The sequence below is a fragment of the Balaenoptera physalus genome, assembly GCF_965194825.1.
Source record: "Balaenoptera physalus genome assembly, chromosome: 11".
Lineage (NCBI taxonomy): Eukaryota > Metazoa > Chordata > Mammalia > Artiodactyla > Balaenopteridae > Balaenoptera > Balaenoptera physalus.
Window position 1 is genome coordinate 31492084 of NC_138896.1, and position 18617 is coordinate 31510700.

The following is an 18617-nucleotide window of genomic DNA, read 5'->3' on the forward strand; positions in this document are numbered from 1 at the left end:
ACATCAGTGCCCGCCACCTGGTAGGGGCTCAATAATCATCTGCCGCTTGGATGACTGGATGAGGTGTAGCAGCAAGCAACACATGGTGACATTTCAGCTTCACTTTATTAGACCGACTGAGTCCCATCAGGTCTACCTCCTAACCTTCTAGGTCTGTATCGCCCCTCGCCGCTCCCCTTCTGCAACAGCTGGATTGCCTGACCTCAACCCCTCCCACCAGGCTCCTGCCCCACTTCGTCCCGGGTCCCCTGGCCTCCAGACCCCAGGCTCTCCAGTCCACTCTGCAGACCACGGCTACTGTTTATCTTCCTAAAAACAGAACTGCTAAATGTGGGATCCTGGATGGGACCCTGGAACAGAAGAAGAGCATCAGTAGAAAAACTGGGGAAATCTGAACAGAGCCTGAAATTTAGTTAAAGTAATGTATCGACGTGAATCTCCTAGTGTTGACAAATGTATCTAAGACATTAGCAATAGGAGGAACTGGGGCGATGGGTAAACTGAACTCTCTGTACTATCTTTGCAACTTTCCTCTGAATCTAAAATTAGTCTTACAACAAAAAGTTATACCAAAAAAGCAAATCTGACCATATCACTCTCCTGCTTAAAATTAGGGTGACCAATAAGCTTATCTACGAAACAGAAACAGACTCACAGACATAGAGAAGAGAATTGTGGTTGCCAAGGGGGAGGGGCGTGGGGGAGGGATGGACTGGGAGTTCCAATTCTAGAATCCTACTCCATAGAAATACATATGCCTCAAGATGTATGCACAAGGATTTTCTGCTATAGTGAAATATTGGGAATAATCTGCATGTCCATCGATAAGGAAATAGCTATATAAATTGAGGTAAATTCATACAATGGAATACTGAGTAGCCATTAAAACAATGAGGTAGATCTCCATGTATTAACAGGAAGAGATCTCCAACATATAATCTACGTCAGGGGTCAGTAAACTAAGTGCCATAAGCCAAATCCAACCCCTGTCTGTGAATGTACTGCCCACGAGCTAAGAATCATTTTTACATTTTTAAATGGTTGAAATGCAATCAAAAGAAGAGTAGTATTTTGCAATACTGAAAATTATATGAAATTCAAACTTCAGTTTCCATAAATAAAGTTTTATTGGAACATAGCCACGCCCGTTCATTTACATATTGTCTATGGCTGATTTTTTTAAAAATAAATTTATATATTTATTTATTTTTGGCTGCGTTGGGCCTTTGTTGCTGCACACTGGCTTTCTCTAGTTGTGGCAAGCGGGGGCTACTCTTCGTTGCGGTGCGCGGGCTTCTCATTGCCGTGGCTTCTCTTGATGCAGAGCACGGGCTCTAGGCGTGCGGGCTTCAGTAGTTGTGGCACATGGGCTCAGTAGTTGTAGCTCATGGGCTCTAGAGTGCAGGCTCAGCAGTTGTGGCGCACGGACTTAGTTGCTCCGCGGCACGTGGGATCTTCCCGGACCAGGGATAGAACCTGTGACCCCTGCATTGGCAGGCGGATTCTTAACCACTGCGCCACCAGGGAAGTCCCTATGGCTGATTTCTTGATGCGGCGGCAGAATTGAGTAGAGGTGACAGGGACCATATGGTTCACAAAGCCAAAAATATTTATTATCTGGCCTTTTACAGAAAAAAAATTGCTGACCCTAATCTAAGTGATAAAGGGCAAATCACATATTGTATATGTATAAAATTCCCTTCATAAAATATGCTCATAAAAATTATATATATACATATATGTATTTAAGTATGTAAATTAATAGAAGAAGGTATGGGGAGACCCACCCTAAATGGTTAACAATGGTTCCTTATGAAAGAGGAACAGGATTAGAGAAGGAAAATGGATAAAGGGAGATTACGTGTTTTAGTACTTCATATTTATATATGTATTTATAGTCTTTCAATTTTATACTGAAAAAGTATATATATATCTCCAGTCAATTCTTGTTATTTGTAGTAGTTACGTTCTATAAAGTCAATGAAAACACTGAAATACAGAACACTGAGCCGTTGCTTCTAGGGGAAATATGGGGTCAGGTTCCTGGGAGTCTCTGGTCACAATATTTTCATCAGCCAATCAATCCATAACCTTGTTTTATGTGTGATTCTGTATAAAGACACCTGATTTAACGTATTTTGTTGATCCATTAACACTGAACTCACAGCCAACAGCTCTGTAACTCAGACCTGAATGAAGCTTACCTAACACACGTATTTTTTCTGTAAGGCACATCACAGCCTTCTTTGATTTAGCAACACTAGACAGATTTTTCAGCACTACGCTTGGGGGCCATTTTAAACAACAAAATCACCAAGAAAAAGCACAAAAATGCAAAAAACGTTGCACTCGTGAGATGGGGGAAAGGATCTTTGTTGACAGTATGAGAGCTGAAACAGCATCACTTTGTTTGACCTCAGCTGGGGCTGCGCTCATGGGTGACTCAAATCTTTTGTCCCTCTGCCCATGTCCACAAATGGTTGCGAAAGCACCATGCCTATTGATTTGTGGGTCACAAATAAGTTTTAGTGAGTAGAAAAATCCACATAATGGAACTGGTGAATAAGGAAGACTGGATATATATATATATATATATATATATATATATATATAAATACATATGCATTGCTTTTGTAGTTAATCAACAAAAAATATGTTTACTATTTGCCCTTGACCAGAGTTGTCTGCAAAGTCTTTCTTTTGGGCAGCAAGCAGAGGGTCCCGAGCCATGCCTCTGATGGGTACAGATGTTCTTTTTTTTTAATTTATTTTCGGATGTGTTGGGTCTTCGTTTCTGTGCGAGGGCTTTCTCCAGTTGCGGCGAGCGGAGGCCACTCTTCATCGCGGCGCGCGGGCCTCTCACTGTCACGGCCTCTCTTGTTGCGGAGCACAGGCTCCAGACGTGCAGGCTCAGTAGTTGTGGCTCACGGGCCCAGTTGCTCTGCGGCATGTGGGATCCTCCCAGACCAGGGCTCGAACCCGTGTCCCCTGCATTGGCAGGCAGACTCCCAACCACTGCGCCACCAGGGAAGCCCCAGCTGTTCATTTTTACATTAAGACAGCCCACCTTTCACCAGGACCCCCAACAGGGCACAGATAGCACAAAGCAGAGGACGTGTTAAGGCTTCCTCATGGCTGTTTCCCAAGTTGCAGTGTTGACTTCTTGGGTATCTGTGAACAGCTGTGTCCTGGACACACACGGTTGGGCCAGCCAGAGGCGTGCAGTGAGGGGTTTGCCTCTCCTCACCCAACTTCCATTTCTTCATTCATTCATTTACTCACACCATTCATTCATGCAGCCAACACATTCATGAAAGACAAAGTATCATATGACATCCCTTATATGCAGAATCTTTCCAAAATGATACAAATGAACTTATTTACAAAACAGAAACAGACTCACAGGCTTAGAAAACAGACTTATGGTCCCAGGGGGAAGGGTGAGAGGGAGGGATAGATTGGGAGTTTGGGATTGACATGTACACACTACTATATTTAAAACAGATAACCAACAAGGACCTACTGTACAGCACAGGGAACTCTGCTCAATACTCTGCAATAACTTAAATGGGAAAAGAATTTGAAAAAGAATAGATATATGTGTATGTATAACTGAATCACTTTGCTGTACACCTGAAACTAACACAACATTGTTAATCAACTACACTCCAATATAACATAAAAATTAAAAAAATAAACTAATAACTAGTAAAAAAAAAAAAAAAAAGCACTGGGGCAAAAGGGTGCTGCTGTAGAGAAGGTGCACGAGTCAAGTAATATTGTTTCCAGGTGGAAAAGCTACTTTCAACTCTTCTCCTAAAATGAAAAATGTAACTTCAGCACTGCACAGGGCACTAACTTACATGTATTCATCTATTGTCTAATGGGGTTTTGATCTCTGGCTCACCTTCCCACTGGCCTTTTTAGAGTCCCGTGAGTAGAACTGTGTCCTTCTGTCCTCCACACTCCCGTAGAGCTTATGGAAGAGCTGAAGGGAGGGGGGGAAATCAGAACTGGTCAGCAGGTGCAAGTCAGACCGAGTTAAGGCAATCAGACAGGAAAGCGAGGCACACCCGGGCCCACATGAAACGAAGTCTCAGCCTGACCTGAAGACTTTGAAGGAATACTAGACCATCAGGGCTCGGGAGGTGAGGTCCAGCGGTCCTTAGCGCTGGACACCACCCCTCAAGCTGGGGCTCCTACAAAGCGCTGTTGCCACCTTGTGGTGAGCAGAGGTGGGCCTCGGAGCTTGCTGACTTCTCCTGCAGGTTCCTCTCAGGTAACAAGCTCCGGAGACTGACACACATTCCTGGAAACGCATCCCTCCCTAGGGCTTCGGCTACCCTACATCCCACCCCCGAGACTGTGCCCCGGACCAGGCTCCAGGGGATAAGCCACGTGGCCAGAGGTGACTCCTCTCTGGGCCCCTCCTCTGTGAAGCTGCAAGTTGTCCTGGCATCACGAGCCCCCAGGATCCCTTCTAGTTTGTAGCATGAGGACCCGGAAGCTCTAGGAGCTGCCCCTCGAAGCACTCAGCCTCGGGCTGGGGTTGCCCAGAGACTGTGCCCTGAACCAGCCTGAGGCGTAAGGGCCTTACTGCTCTTCCTTTGAGAATTTCCACAGTCAGTGTCTCTTTGTAAGTAGGGAAGGTGAACATGTCTCTTTTGTGTCTGCACTCCACGCCCAAAGTGGAATGCACTCTCTCTACATGTGGTGGCCAGAGGGACAGAGCAGGTAAGACCTGGGAGAGGGCGTGCAGGTGTGTGTGTGTGTGTTTCTGTGTGTGTGTGTGTTCCGGTGCCTGTTCCCCTATGAGAAGAGACCAGACCTGGAGGAAGAGGGAGGTTACAGAGGAGCTGGCCTGCTGGCATCTGGGGAATCGATAAAAGCCTCCTGGCTTTTCTCCCATGAAAATCGAGGCTGCGCCTGGGGAAGCAAACAGTTCCAGTTCCCAGGGGTGGCCCTCAGGACTGGAAACTGCAGCCTTTGTGGCCATTGTTTCAGCTGTGGGTGAGACTTGTATTGCTTGTGACAACAGTAGCAGAGTGTCCTACTGCAGGGCAGGGACCCCAACTGGCGTCTTCCCAGTCCCCCCAGCAGATCCCGCGCCTCATGCTTTAGAACGCCCCTCCTCCGTCCCTCTGTCTGTCACCTGCGCTGCTCCGTCCTGGGACCCAGCCGGCGGGCTCCACCCCCGTCCCGTCCACGCCATCTCGGGCTCACAGCCAGGCTCCATCTCTGTCACAGTCCCTGAGCAGCCCTGCCAGAATTCCTGGGAAGAGGTGGGTCCTCCCTGTGAATCCAAGAGCGGTGACTGGAAACTCTGGGAAGTTTGGTTTTCATACGTTCCAGAGGGAATGTTGCTGAACCCTGCCCGGGTTGGGTGGAATGGGGAGACAGGGAGAGAGTACCAAGGGGCTGGAGTGGTCACCATTCCACTGTGAGGGAAAACAAGCCCGGGTCTGGGGAGTCTCACAGGTCCCTAGGAGCACTGGAATTAATGCATGAAACTTCTATACCCTTTGCAAAAGACGATAAATCAGTATTACTGTGTCCATTTTACAGGAGAGAAAACTGAGGTGTGAGTCCATTCATCCATGAGGTTCATGGTTTCAGTAGTAATACTATTTATATACATATATTTTATGCTTTACTATATTATATCTATCAATATATACACACACACACGCACACTTTTTACCTCTATTTCACATTTTTACTTTCCCATCATCATTCTTGATCCTGACAGCTCTGTGAGACAGAAAATTCAGACTAACAGTCTCTCAGCCCATGACAGAGCTCTGCTAGAACAGGTCCCCTGCATTTCTGGTTGGGAACACAGTTGATTGCTTAACTGCTTTCATTTCCAACTCACTGTCCCCTTGCCTTCCTTACAGAGTCCAGTTAAAGCCTCCCCCTGTCCCCCACCCCCGCCCTCATGTCATGCCTGGGTCCCAGGGGAATCTGATCCCAGCAGTTAGGGTGACTCAAGTCTCTTTGCTTGTGTTGGGTTCAGAAGCCTGGGTTAGGCCAGTCAACCCAGGATATCAGCCTAGTGGCTGCTATTATCCAGGTAGTGGCTTAAACTGACCAGTTCAAACTGAAAGGAAAAGGTTTCCTCTCCTTCTCTCTGGATGTAACCAAAGAAGCAAGAGCCAGAGCTGCTGCTGGCAGCCATCTTGCAGCCATGAGGGGAGTCAGCCTAAGGAAAAGAATTAGAAGAGGGCAGAGTAAACAGGATTACAGGAAAACAGAATTAGCACCCTGATAAAACCCTACCTGAGGCCCTAGCTCTGGGCTACTTGTTAGATCCTATAGTAAACTCCTTATTGTTTAAGTCAGTTTGCATTGACTTTTCTCTTCCTTGTATCCAAAACCACCTTAATGGGCAGGTCTGGACGGACACACTTTCTCCCACTTCTGCTGTCAGACTTCTCCTTGCTTTCCTCTGGCTCCTGTCAGAGCCAAGTCAGCACACATTGAAAGGGCCAGGGCGGACTAAATGCGTCTCCTGGACACCACAAATGTCTTTGTGGTATCTTAAGACTTTAAAAACTGTGCAGGGAGCTGTGGCCTAGCTCGGTCCTGCTTCCCATTAGGATAAACACATCCCTCAGCAGAGCGACCCATGCCCAGCTCCAGAAATAGCCTGCCCACCAGAGAAAATGCACTTTATTTGACAGGCTTCCACAGCCATATCATTATCATATAATCTCTTTTATCCACCCCTTTCCCCTGCCCTGGAACTCAAATTGCATCTTTAAAATGTCTAAATAGCAGTTTGGTGATCTTCAGTGATGCTATACTTGATACTGAACTGGGAAAATCAATGTCAAATGCCCAACTTCAGAGAAGTCTGGGTGAGGGGTGAGAGGGATGGTTTACATCCAATTACTTTTCTGTGAAGAAATATGGGTTGAAAATACTTGACAAGGGACTAAGTTTCAACGTCCACAAGTCCAGCTTTTGACTTCCTAATCATCAACATCAACCCCACAGACCTCGCCTGAGCGCCTGTGGGCGACTTTCCACCCTCGTTTCCTCCTACAAAAGTAGGAGTAGGTGGGGACTCCTTCTTTTGGCTTCCTCCTCCCAGGCTAGCACAGCCCTGCATGGGTGCCGATGCCCCAGGGGCTCCAGGAGAAGTCAGGCAAGACGCAAAGAGGCAGCCCCAGCAGCAAATAGTGACGGTATCCAAAAATGCCCACTGGTAAAGGGACAGCGTCAGGACTGTCTCCGTAGGGGCCGCTCAGGGCAGTCACAGCATCAGAGTGAAACAAAGGAAGCTCTCCAGAGGAAGAGGGAGTCTGCCCGGGGGTGTGGAGGGCTGAGGACGCCTGTTTTGGGAGGTGGGTGAACTCCATTTACCCAGGGCCGGCTCTGAGCAGCATTGGGAAGTGGGCGGGAGCCTGTCTCCGAGCCGGCCCATCACTCTGGGCCGCAGGGCCCCGCCAGGTGGAGCTTTCACATTCCTCTTCCTGTTACTGAACACCTACTCCAGTTCCTTCCTGGACCTGAGTGACAGACTCCAGCTCCCAGGGCTGAGCGAAAGGCCAGGGAGGCAGCCAGGATATAGGAGGGTGGCTTCCCAGAAGGGAATTAAGCCTTCCTTCTGCCAAATCCATTTCCAGCAGCAGCCTGGAGGACTTGGTGGGAGAGGAGAATGTGGGGCCTCTAATCCCCCGAGCACCCACTCCGTGCCCGTCACTGTGCTTACAAGAATTGCATATCAAAAAAATAAAAAATAAAAAATAAATAAATAAATAAATAAATAAATAAATAAAAAGAATTGCATATCATGGAGATCACCAGGCCAATTTACAGATGAGAAAACTGAGGCTGAGAGAGGTCAAGGAACTTTCCCAGGATCACACTAGCAAGTAAAGTGGCCGGTGAGATTCAGGTCTAGGTCTTTCTGCCCCTTGAGGCCTGGCTTGTTGTACTACCTACCCTGCTTGCCTGCTTAGGTGAGGTGAGCTCTGACTTTCCTAACTGCCTCTTTGACTGACCTGGGGAAGCAAATAACAACTCCCTTCATTGGAGTCCACAGTATGCAGAATGGGGCAGGGGCTGGTAGTTACAGACCTAAAAACCAACCCTTTCCTCTTCCTGCAAGTTGCTCCTGATCAACGCTGGGCACCCCTGGCCATCACAGGCCTTTCCCCTGACTCCCCACCCAGAGGAAAGGGCAATATGGAACTTCCTGGAAGTTCTCAGGATCCCCACCGTCCCAACGCACACACATACACACACATACACACGCCTGCACACACAGAGATGCACACACAGACATACACACACAATGAGCAATTTCTCTTGAGACCAAAATAAATGAGCTATATAATCATATTTTCTTCAAGATTTCTGGAGTATCAAAAAAAAAAAAAAAGACCATTATCCCTACACTTTTGGTTGAGGAAAAATTCAATCATCAAAATGAAGTACAGAGAAGCAGAGCAGGTCTGTTTCTCATGAAGAAGGTTTGGGGAGAGGCAGCTCTGCTGCAGGCACGCGTGTGTCCCAAGTGCCTTCCGTTGGTGCACGTGCTGCGGGTAGGGTGTTGTCCTGTTTGATCGTGACCCCTCGTGCAACTCCATGCGCCTGAGCGTGTGTGCCGAAAGATCCAGAAGCACCAGAGCCCCTCGTCCGGTCAGAATCAGGCAGCAGAAAATCTGCATTTAATTGCAAATGTTGTAAAAATAATCATGCAGAAGACCGAGCTAGCACTGCAACTATGTGGCCTTGACTTAGTGCCTGAGTGTGGGACGTCTTTCTGCGGAAATGCTTATAGAGCTGTAAACTCTAAGCCGAGATTTCTTCAAGAACATGTCTTCTCTCGTTAGGATGATTTTACTTTGGAGGGTGTTCCCAGCCTTTTCCAGGAAAAGAAGATGGTGGGGGGTGGACGTGGGGGACTTGTAGGGTGAAGAAGGGGGACAGGGAGACCGACTCCGATGTGTCTTAAAGATGTCTTTGTTTTTAATTATCCGTGTCCTGGGCTACGGCGCAATCAGCCTCTCTCCAGAGTTTCAACTCAGATCAAATGCTCTGTGCTGCAGTCTTACTCTCCACCTCCCAGACGGCGGCCTTTCCCCATTTGAAGATTATTTATTGCTTCTCAACCACCTTTCATGCTGCTAAATGTTTCTCCATGCTCAGTGAAGAAAACAGCCCAGAGGGATTTTATTTTATTTCCCTGAGTGCCGGCCTATCCTCCCACTTCATCCCAGGGAGCATTTTAGGCTCGACAGTCTGCACACATCCCCTCCCCTCCTAGGGCAGCTCCTCGGCCTGGGCCTGGCCAGGGGAAAGGTCCCCAGGGTCCACTGGTCACACGGCTGCCTCTGGGCCTGCACGACTCTACTTTCAAAAGAGGGGGAGAAAGCAAACTGCTTCTAGAAGCTTGCTGAGAAGGAGCTCAGTCCAAAATGCTTCCCTTCCAACTCCTCCATCCCCCAGGATATCCAGGACACCCCTCCTGGACTTGAAAATGCAGATTTAGCCTAAGTGGGGTGATGCCAGCCACCTACCCCAACTCCCCACCCGGGTCCGAAATAAATTCACACCCCCTCATTTCTGTCCTATTAATCAGTCAGTCTGAGGAAGAACAAGCCAGCCAAGCTGGGCCAGTTGGACGAGTCACAGAATACATGTTTTCAGATATTTTAAAATTAATTCTATTTCCTGCTCATATTTAAAATTTTGCTTCCATTACCAGAATGCAACTGTGCTGGACCTCTGGTAAGGAAAACTGCAAATTCTATAGTTAGATTTCCCCACCCACCCCCTGAGACTCCGTGCTGTTCATCCTCATAGGCTGTAACCCTGGGGGCTGGGCGGATCCCAGCCCCTTCCTCCTTCAGGTTCTGATTTTCAGCTCTGGCCCCCCCCTCCCTTGCTGGGCCTTAACTCTCACTTCCTGGCCCAGCTTGGATGGCGTCCAGGGGGCCCTGAGAGCACCACCCACTCCCTGGCCTTGGGGGTCGAGGTGCCCCCATGTCAGCCTTGTCCCCCAGCTGCCCTGCTCTCCCCACCTTGCTCCTCGTCTTTGCAGCCCTTGCCCTTGAATGGTCCTTCTTCCACTCCTGGGTCTCTTTAAAAAAAACAAGAAGCCTAAAGAGCCAGTGGAAAAATTCTTTAAAATATATATTCTTTTAATATATGAATACACACAAAGAACAACTACCTTCAAAAGTATCTTTTCTGTAAATTAGTCTATCCCAATTTTTAAGTACAGAAAATGCTGGCATATGTCACAATATGCTAGGAAGAAATGATTCTTGTTTTATGAATTTAAGTTTGTTTTTCTTAATTTTGTTTGTTATCTATTTTAAATATAGCAGTGTGTACATGTCAATCCCAAACTTCCAGTTTATCCTGCCCCCCAACCCTTCCCCACTGTAACCCTAAGTTTGTTGTCTAAGTCTGTGAGTCTGTTTCTGTGTTGTAAATAAGTTCATTTGTATCTTTTTTTTTTTTAGATTCTGCATATAAGCCATATCGTATATCTGTCTTTCTCTGTCTGACTTACTTCATTTAGCACAGTAATCTCCAGGTCCATCCATGTTGCTGCAAATGGCATTATTTCATTCTTTTTAATGTCTGAGTAATATTCCATTGTACATATGTACCACATCTTTTGCGTCCACTCATCTGTCGATGGACATTTAGGTTGCTTCCATGCCTTGGCTATTGTAAACAGTGCTACAATGAACATTGGGATTAAAGACCTAAATGTAAGACCAGAAATGTTTACAAGAAACTTTAAAATGCTCTCTACAGGCAGAGACCATAATAATAGCAAACACTCACTAGAGTTTACCGAGCTCCAGGCATTCTCCTAAGCACCTTACATGGATTAGTTCATTTACCACCCAGATGCCGTTATCATCCCATATGAAGGGGGCCGAGGAACAGAGAAACCAAAACTTGCTTGAGGTCACCCAGCCAGGATGCGGGAGGGCCAGGCTTTGGACACAGGCAGCTCTTAACAATTGCATTATTCTATCTCTCTAAGGAGAAATTTTCTCTAAAGGGGGAAAGGCTGATTTTAGCCTTCTTACGAGTACAGTGATATTCCATTTGCAAATTGGTCAATTACTTGATAATCTCAACCATACAGGCCTCGATCAAGAACTGAAAACGTAAGTAAAGGAGACCTTTGAGAAACTAAAGAAATGTGTCACAAAATTCAAATCCAAAGTTTCCTGAGGAGAGTCGCTCAGTCCTTTGCACAGGATATCCAGATGACAACTCTTACCTTACATACAGTCCTAACAGGCCTGGAGGGTGTTTGCCCAGCCACAGCCTATTAGAAACAACGAATGAGAAAGAAGGTAAAATCAACCTTAAAGGGAAGCATGTTAAACCATAGCATGGTGCCCAGTCAATTGGCTGTATTTATAGCCAATATAGATGGCATTTGTGATGAATTTTAAATTAATACAGGGAAATGCTTATATTATAATTGTATCTAAAAATAAGCTGGAGGCAAAATTACATCTACAGTATGACTTCAACACGTAAAACAAGCAAACAAAACTCAAAACGATGAAAAAAGAGAAAGTAGGAATATACCAAAATGCATTTTTCTCTGGATGCCATGGGTGATTTTTTTTTTTAATTTCTACTTTTCTTGATGTTTTTGTTTCAAATTCTGTGTAGTGTGTGTGTAGTCTTTTAAGAATGAAAAAACTCCCAATAAACTTTAAGAAAGAGAAATAAGGAAAGAGGAAGAGAGAAAGTCAAGGGAGGCTGGGGGGAGGATGGAGGGGAGAAGGCCACCCCAGTCAGGTGCAAGCCCTACCACGGGTGATAAACCAGAGGAAGAGAAACTACTGAATTCACGTCCAAGAAATCAGAATGCCTGACGGTCTAGGCGCCACTTCCTGGAAGGGCAAATTGCTCTCCATAAATCGATCACCTTGAAAATATCACGATATAATCAACTGGCAATTAGAATAATAATTACTGTTGACTAAGCACTTACCTCTTTCCATGCAAGCGCTTTACTTACAAAACCACTGGGCCTCAAATAGGCCTTGTGAGGGAGCTATGCCTTTCCTCAATTTACCCCTGAAAACCTGAGGCATGACAGTTAATATCCATTAGAGTGAAGGTTTCATTCTGTTCATGAGATCCAGCTAGGAAGGCCTAGAGGCAAGAAACCAAAAGTAGACAGATTCTCATTTAAAATATCAAAAATGAATGAGAGCCTTTTATTCGTTAAAGGGTGAGTTTCAAGTGTGAGAACCACTTACCTACCACACCTTGTGGTGCTAGGTCGTGTATACCTGGGGATTCCAGGTGAAGTTCGCTAGAAACCCTCCAGCCCCTACACCCTGCGGGATCACAGCAGGACAAAGAGGGCTACTCCTTGTCCTGCTGGAAGTGGGTCCTGCCTTCTAGCACCTTGAAGGGGTGCATTCCCTTCTGCAAGGGTTATACCTAATACTGCCCTAACACTGGGCTTTGTGCAAAGGAAGCTCTCAACACAAGGGTCACTGAAAGGAAAGAAGGGGCAAGGGAGGGAGGGAAGAGGGGAGAGAGGAGAGAGAAAGGTTCTGTGACCCGGGGGCCTGCCTGCAACTCTATTGCACAGCCCCAGCTACTCAGGGAGCCTCGGGTAATGACATCCAAGTAATCCGTTAAAATAGAAACGGGATCCAGGAAGGCTGCTTAAGCCATTAGGTCAGCTCTCTAATGAGCATCGTGTTAGGGAGCAGAACATGGGAGGGATCAATTTTGATGAAGGAAGAACTTGGTGGGGGCTTCCCTGGTGGCGCAGTGGTTGAGATCTGCCTGCCAATGCAGGGGACACGGGTTCGAGCCCTGGTCTGGGAAGATCCCACATGCCGCAGAGCAACTAGGCATGTGAGCCACAACTACTGAGCCTGCACGTCTGGAGCCTGTGCTCCGCAACAAGAGAGGCCGCGACAGCGAGAGGCCCGCGCACCCCGATGAAGAGTGGCCCCCGCTCGCCGCAACTAGAGAAAGCCCTCGCACAGAAACGAAGACCCAACACAGCCAAAAATAAAAATAAATTAATTAATTAAAAAAAAAAAAAAGAACTCGGTGTGCCTGGGGAAGGGAGATTTTGAGTCTTTTCCTTAGAGTCATAGTTAACTTAAAATAAAGTTGTTTTCATAGCACCATAAATTTTAGCTCTGAAAGATACCTCAGCCATCATCTGGTTTCTAGTCCAATTTCCTTCTTTTACACATAAGGAAACTGAGTCCCAGAGAGGGGACTTGATCTACCCAGGGGCACACTGCGAATCTGTGGCCAAGCCTGAAGCAGAAATCACTTTCCTAATTCCTTGCTACATCAAACTCATTTTGACGGTGGGAACCTGAAACTGTAGTTTCTCTTCAAGGCCAGCTTGCTGCTGCTCTGTTCTTTCAAATGCTCTGTGAAGTGGGTTCCCTGGCCACATCCTCCTGCCCTTTCCATCTGGGATGGCTTGAGATAAGGGTCTTGCAAATGACCACCCTGTAAAACCCAAACCAGAAGGGGCCTCCACCCTGGCCTAACCCTAACCTGCACCCAACCCAAATACCAAGCTTTTTGCTGAACCACAAAAGGAACTAAAGTCTTTCAGAGAAACTCCTAGGGAAGCATTATGAACCAGAACCAAATGGATATGCTTTCAACGCAGCTAAAGCAGAACAGAACCTGGCATGTCAAAATGTTCTCTGACACTGAGAAGTTCCAGCTCTGGGCCATTAGTGGGATGTGGATAAAGAAGAGAGGAGGCAGGGGTAGGAAGAAAATTTTCTCCCGGTAGAGAGAAACGGAAGGTAGTGGTCAGCTACCCGCCGACATGCTCTTCCCAGGTCCAAGCCCTCTTAGGGCATCTGAGACTCCTGTTTATGGGGAGGAACAGAAAGCTGAGCTCTGTGCCTCCGTGGCATTGATCCTGGGGGGTCAGTCACCAGACACTCCCTCCTGACAGAGGTGAAGCCTGAAGACAGAAGGAACATCAATGTTGTGTGTGTTTTGTGCAAGTGGCTGACCTGTGCTCTTGCTTATAGAGGTGATACTGAGTTAGAAGACCATATTCAAAGAACCCAACGTGAATTGTATCTGGCTTCCCATCAGAGGGGCAGCATTTTAGGAATCTACCAACTCGGTACATTGAGGTGAAAGCAAACAACGCATGTGCACTTCTGTGAACCGCTGGAGCGTGTACCTTGGGAATGCCAACGTATCATTTGAGGCCCAAACTCTCATTCTTCTTTCACTTTCCAAATCAGTGTCCTTCCCTCCACTGAATGCACTTGATTATTCTACACACCCCTATGGTGGAAACAAATCCTCTCCTCTGAACACTGACATAAGTATAGCTATACTTCTCCTACAAGGGTGAATCGCTTCTACTTCTGATTATGGTTCTAGACGCCTGTGAGCAGCTTGGGGAAAGGTCCCCTGCCTGCCCTTTCTCCCCTCACACAGCACCCAGCGTGTGACAGCCGCATAGGGAATGTTTACCGAATGAACAAATGGATTTTTAAGGTTGCTACCTCTTGAGTGTGGATTCTTAGCCTCCAAAGATGGGCTAAAGAGGAGTCATAAACCCTCTGAAATCATATGCAAATTTATGCAGACAGTCCATGCATATGTGCTGTTTGGGGAAGAGAGTCCAGAGCTTTCATCAGATTCTCAGGGGCATCCAGTTTCCAAAAAGGTAAGAATCATAGCTCCGGGATTGCTGTGAGGACAGACCAAATGACATGGTGCCTGTGAGAGAGCTTGGAATTCCACCTGGGGAATGTCTCGTGTTGAGCTCCTGGAAGTCGGCAGACAGGCCAAGCTTCCACTCTCTCCCTCTCTCCACACCTCACTCAACAGTAATAACGTTAATAACCACCACCATTTTTCAAGGGCCTATTGGGCGCCAGGCTCTGCTCTAGTGCTTGCTGCATTACAAATGAAGAAACCAAGGCTCAAAGAGGAAGAGGTCACTGAGGGTCACAGCTGGTGAGTGCAGGGCTGTGTTCTGAACCTGAACCTTACTCCTGTGAGGTTGCTAAGACGACACATGCAAACAGGACTCCAAATAGTGCTCCTGGGATGGCAGGGAACTCCAATTAGAAACTCCCAAAGTCCCAGCTATATAAAGTGTGTGTGTGTGTGTGTGTGTGTGTGTGTGTGTGTGTGTGTGTTCTGTGTAACAAGAGATGGATAGATGGATGGGTGTGTGGATGGATGGATGGATGGATGGATGGATGGATGGATGGATGGATAGATCACTGGATGGATGAAAGGATGGATGGATGGATGGATGGATGGACTGGGGAGAGAAAGGAACCCACCTTTAGTTTCTTCTAGATGTTTATCATCCAAATTCATAGGTGTGGCACAGACTCAATCAAATTGACACACCTTGATTTGGAGAACAATAAAGTCAAACAAGAATACAGTAGTCTCTGTTATGGGTTGAACTGTACCCTCCCCACCAAAAAAATTCATGTGTGAAGTCCTAACCCCCATACCTCAGAATGTGACTTTATTTGGAAATAGGCTTACCATAGACATGATCAGTTAAGATGAGCTCATAGTAGGCTAAGGTGGGCCTCTAATCCAATATGACTGGTGTCCTTATAAAAAGGGGAAATGTGGACACAAACAAGGAGGACATCACATGAAGGTGAATGTGCCCTGCAAGCCAAGAAACACCAAAGATCACCAACAAACCTCCAGAAGCGAGAGGAGAGGCAGGGGACGGATGTTCCCTCCCAGCCCTCAGAAGTACCCCACCCTGTGGACACCTGGATCCGACTCCAAGCCTCCAGGACTGTAAGACAATAGGTTTCTGTTGCTGAAGCCCCGCCCCCGCCCCCGCCCCCACCCCCACTTTGTGCTGCTTTGTGATGGCAGCCCTAGGAAACACATACCCTCTCTTTCTTCAAAAGCAGAGTGAAGGTGTGAAAAGGTCCATGTGCGCTGAACTCTAGTCCTGCCCCACATGCTAAATTCTAACCTTTGAGTCCTCTACCCCCCACAAAATGGAGACAAACAAGTCAGCCAGCACCAGCGTGGCAGGACTGAGGGAAAGCTTTTCTGAATGGATTGCATTTTAGCTTGGTTTTCATCAAACTTGTGTTAGATTGTGTGAACTTCTTCTTCATTCAAAACACTGTTCTCCAGAGGTTGGCATTGCTTATGTACTTGTACGCCTTCAATGAATTAACTAACCAAGGTTCTGGAAATCCGGTTGGAGCACACCTTCTCCCGGTGTCTAGCTTTACAATGGGAAAACCCTCCAGCCTTAATTGGGACCCCAATGTGCTGGACCCTGGGCATGTTTCACCGAGGGGGAAGGAAAGAGGCCTGAGGACAGCCCCTGCCCACAGGGGTCTGCAGCCCAGCCAAGGGGACAAGACTGAAGGGTGACACACAGCACAAGGTCTGAGTCATGACAACAGGCAATAATTCGAGAGAAGTCACAGCAACAGCCAAATGGAAGATGCAATAACCAAGGTGATGAGTTTGGAAAAGGGAGCAAGAAGTTTAGGGACATCAAGAAAATGAGAACAGATAAATTAAAATGTGCAATAGCTTGAAATTCAGGCTTTGCCCAATGCAAGGGGAACTTGAAACTCAAGTTTCCAGATCACATCTAAATTTAGAGCCAGAGTTTTCAGTGGGTTTGAAACCTGGCCAGATTGCCTATCTTTCAGGTTCTCTTGATATATTTGAAGCCACAGACGTGGCATTTCTAAACAGAGGAACTAAAAGTTAAAGGGAGTCAGCTGGGGTGGGTCCCTTAAGTATCATTAGTGTCCCCGAGTCCCAAAGGAACAAGTCCTTCACCCATTGTAGGGGAAAGACCAGGCCTATTGTGTTTCAGATGGGTTTTCGACCTGCTATCACTCCCCTGGGCTGGGGGTTATTGAGCACTTACTGTGTGCCTAACAGGGCTTACCAGCCATCAGCTGAGGAGCTTTGTTCTTCCACAGGCTTCCCAACCACCCCAACAGGTAAGCCACAAATCACTTGAGAGGACCAATGACTTCATTCAAACCTCGTCCTAGAAAACTGTGAAATGCTATTGGTATGAGAAGGGCTGATGGGAGCATCCTGCAAAGAGGAAAGGCACAGGCCACAGAGCAAAGAACCCAAGATAAGAGAACATCTGTATTTTTCTGATCAGCTACTGGCTGTTGAGGCAGCGGTGGGCTTCCATGACCCCCCAAGAAGTAGGGGCTCCCAACTTTCAAGTAGGAGGGCCTCTTTCTAGTGTAGAAGTTGAAAGTAGTTGTGTTTTTTCCATCTGTGGTAGAGAAAATTCCTACCGATGAAAAACTACTAAAATTCAGTAACATTTTTCAACTGATTTGCGTCTGGCTCCTTTCAAAGGACCCACATCTGTAATGTACTTATGTGCAATGTCAATGATTCTCTAAGACTAGATCAAGACATTGGCTTGCTTACTGCATGGACTTATTTGGTGAACTCACTGGCACAGCTTTATAGCTTTTGTCAATTTGAAGTTTGGTTGAAAGAATGAAAGTTTCTACCCTAATCTGGCCACATCCAGCGTGTTTTAGAATTTAAAGTTTGGTGCCATGTGTTTAAAACAAGAGCGTCGCTTTACAATGGGAAGCCCAGCAGAAACTCAGAAATGCCCAAATGGTACAGAACAGGTGGGCTATCTCATTGCAGAGACAAAAGAGAAAAGTCATCATTTCATTTCCAAAAGCCAGAAAAGAAATTGCTTCCATCAGGCACAAATGAAGTACTAACAATAAAAAAAAAAAAAAAACACCAAATCTATTATTCATGTGTGTCAGTTGGGAAGCAGGAGCAGTTAAACATTCAGATTTGGAGATAGACCTTAGTTGGAATACCTCCCCTGCCTCTTATTAGCATTCTGACCTTGGCAAGTTTCTTAGAGTCTCTGAGCTTTGGTTCTCGCAAATTGAGATGTGTTCATTCTATATTGGTGCATAACGAATTACCACAAACAGTGGCCTTAAACAAACACTCCTTATCTCACAGTTTCTGCAGGTCAGAATCCAGGGGAAGTCCTCTGCTAGGGAGTCTCAAGACTGGAATCAAGGTGTTGGCCAGTCTGCGCTCTCCTCTGGAGGCTCTGAGGGAGAATGTTCTTCCAAGCTCATTCAGGAGTTGGCAGACCCAGCTCCTAGCAGCTCTGTGCTTGAGGTCCCCGTGTTCTTGCTGGCTCTTGGGCCTGACCTCTCTTGGCTCCTGGAAGGTGCCCTCAGCTCCTGGCCACGTGGCCTCCCCCACTGGCCCTTCACAACATGGCAGCTCACTGCTTCAAAGCCAGCAAGAGAGTCTCTCTCCCTGCCTGTTAAAATAAAGTCTTATATAACCTAATCATAGCATCAACAATCCCATCCCCTTGGTCTTATTATGTGACCTAATCAGGAGTGACATTCTGTCATGTTCACAGTTCTGCCCACACCTAAGAAAAGGGAATTAAGCAGGATGTGTACACCAGGAGGCAGATCTCTGGGGCCATCTTAGAATTCTACCTACCAAAGCGTTGTGGGTTTAAATAAGACACTTTATGTAAAGTGCTTAGCTCTGCACCTGGCCCACAGAAAGCTTCCCCAAGTGGTAGCTGTAGTCACCACCATCAATATGTA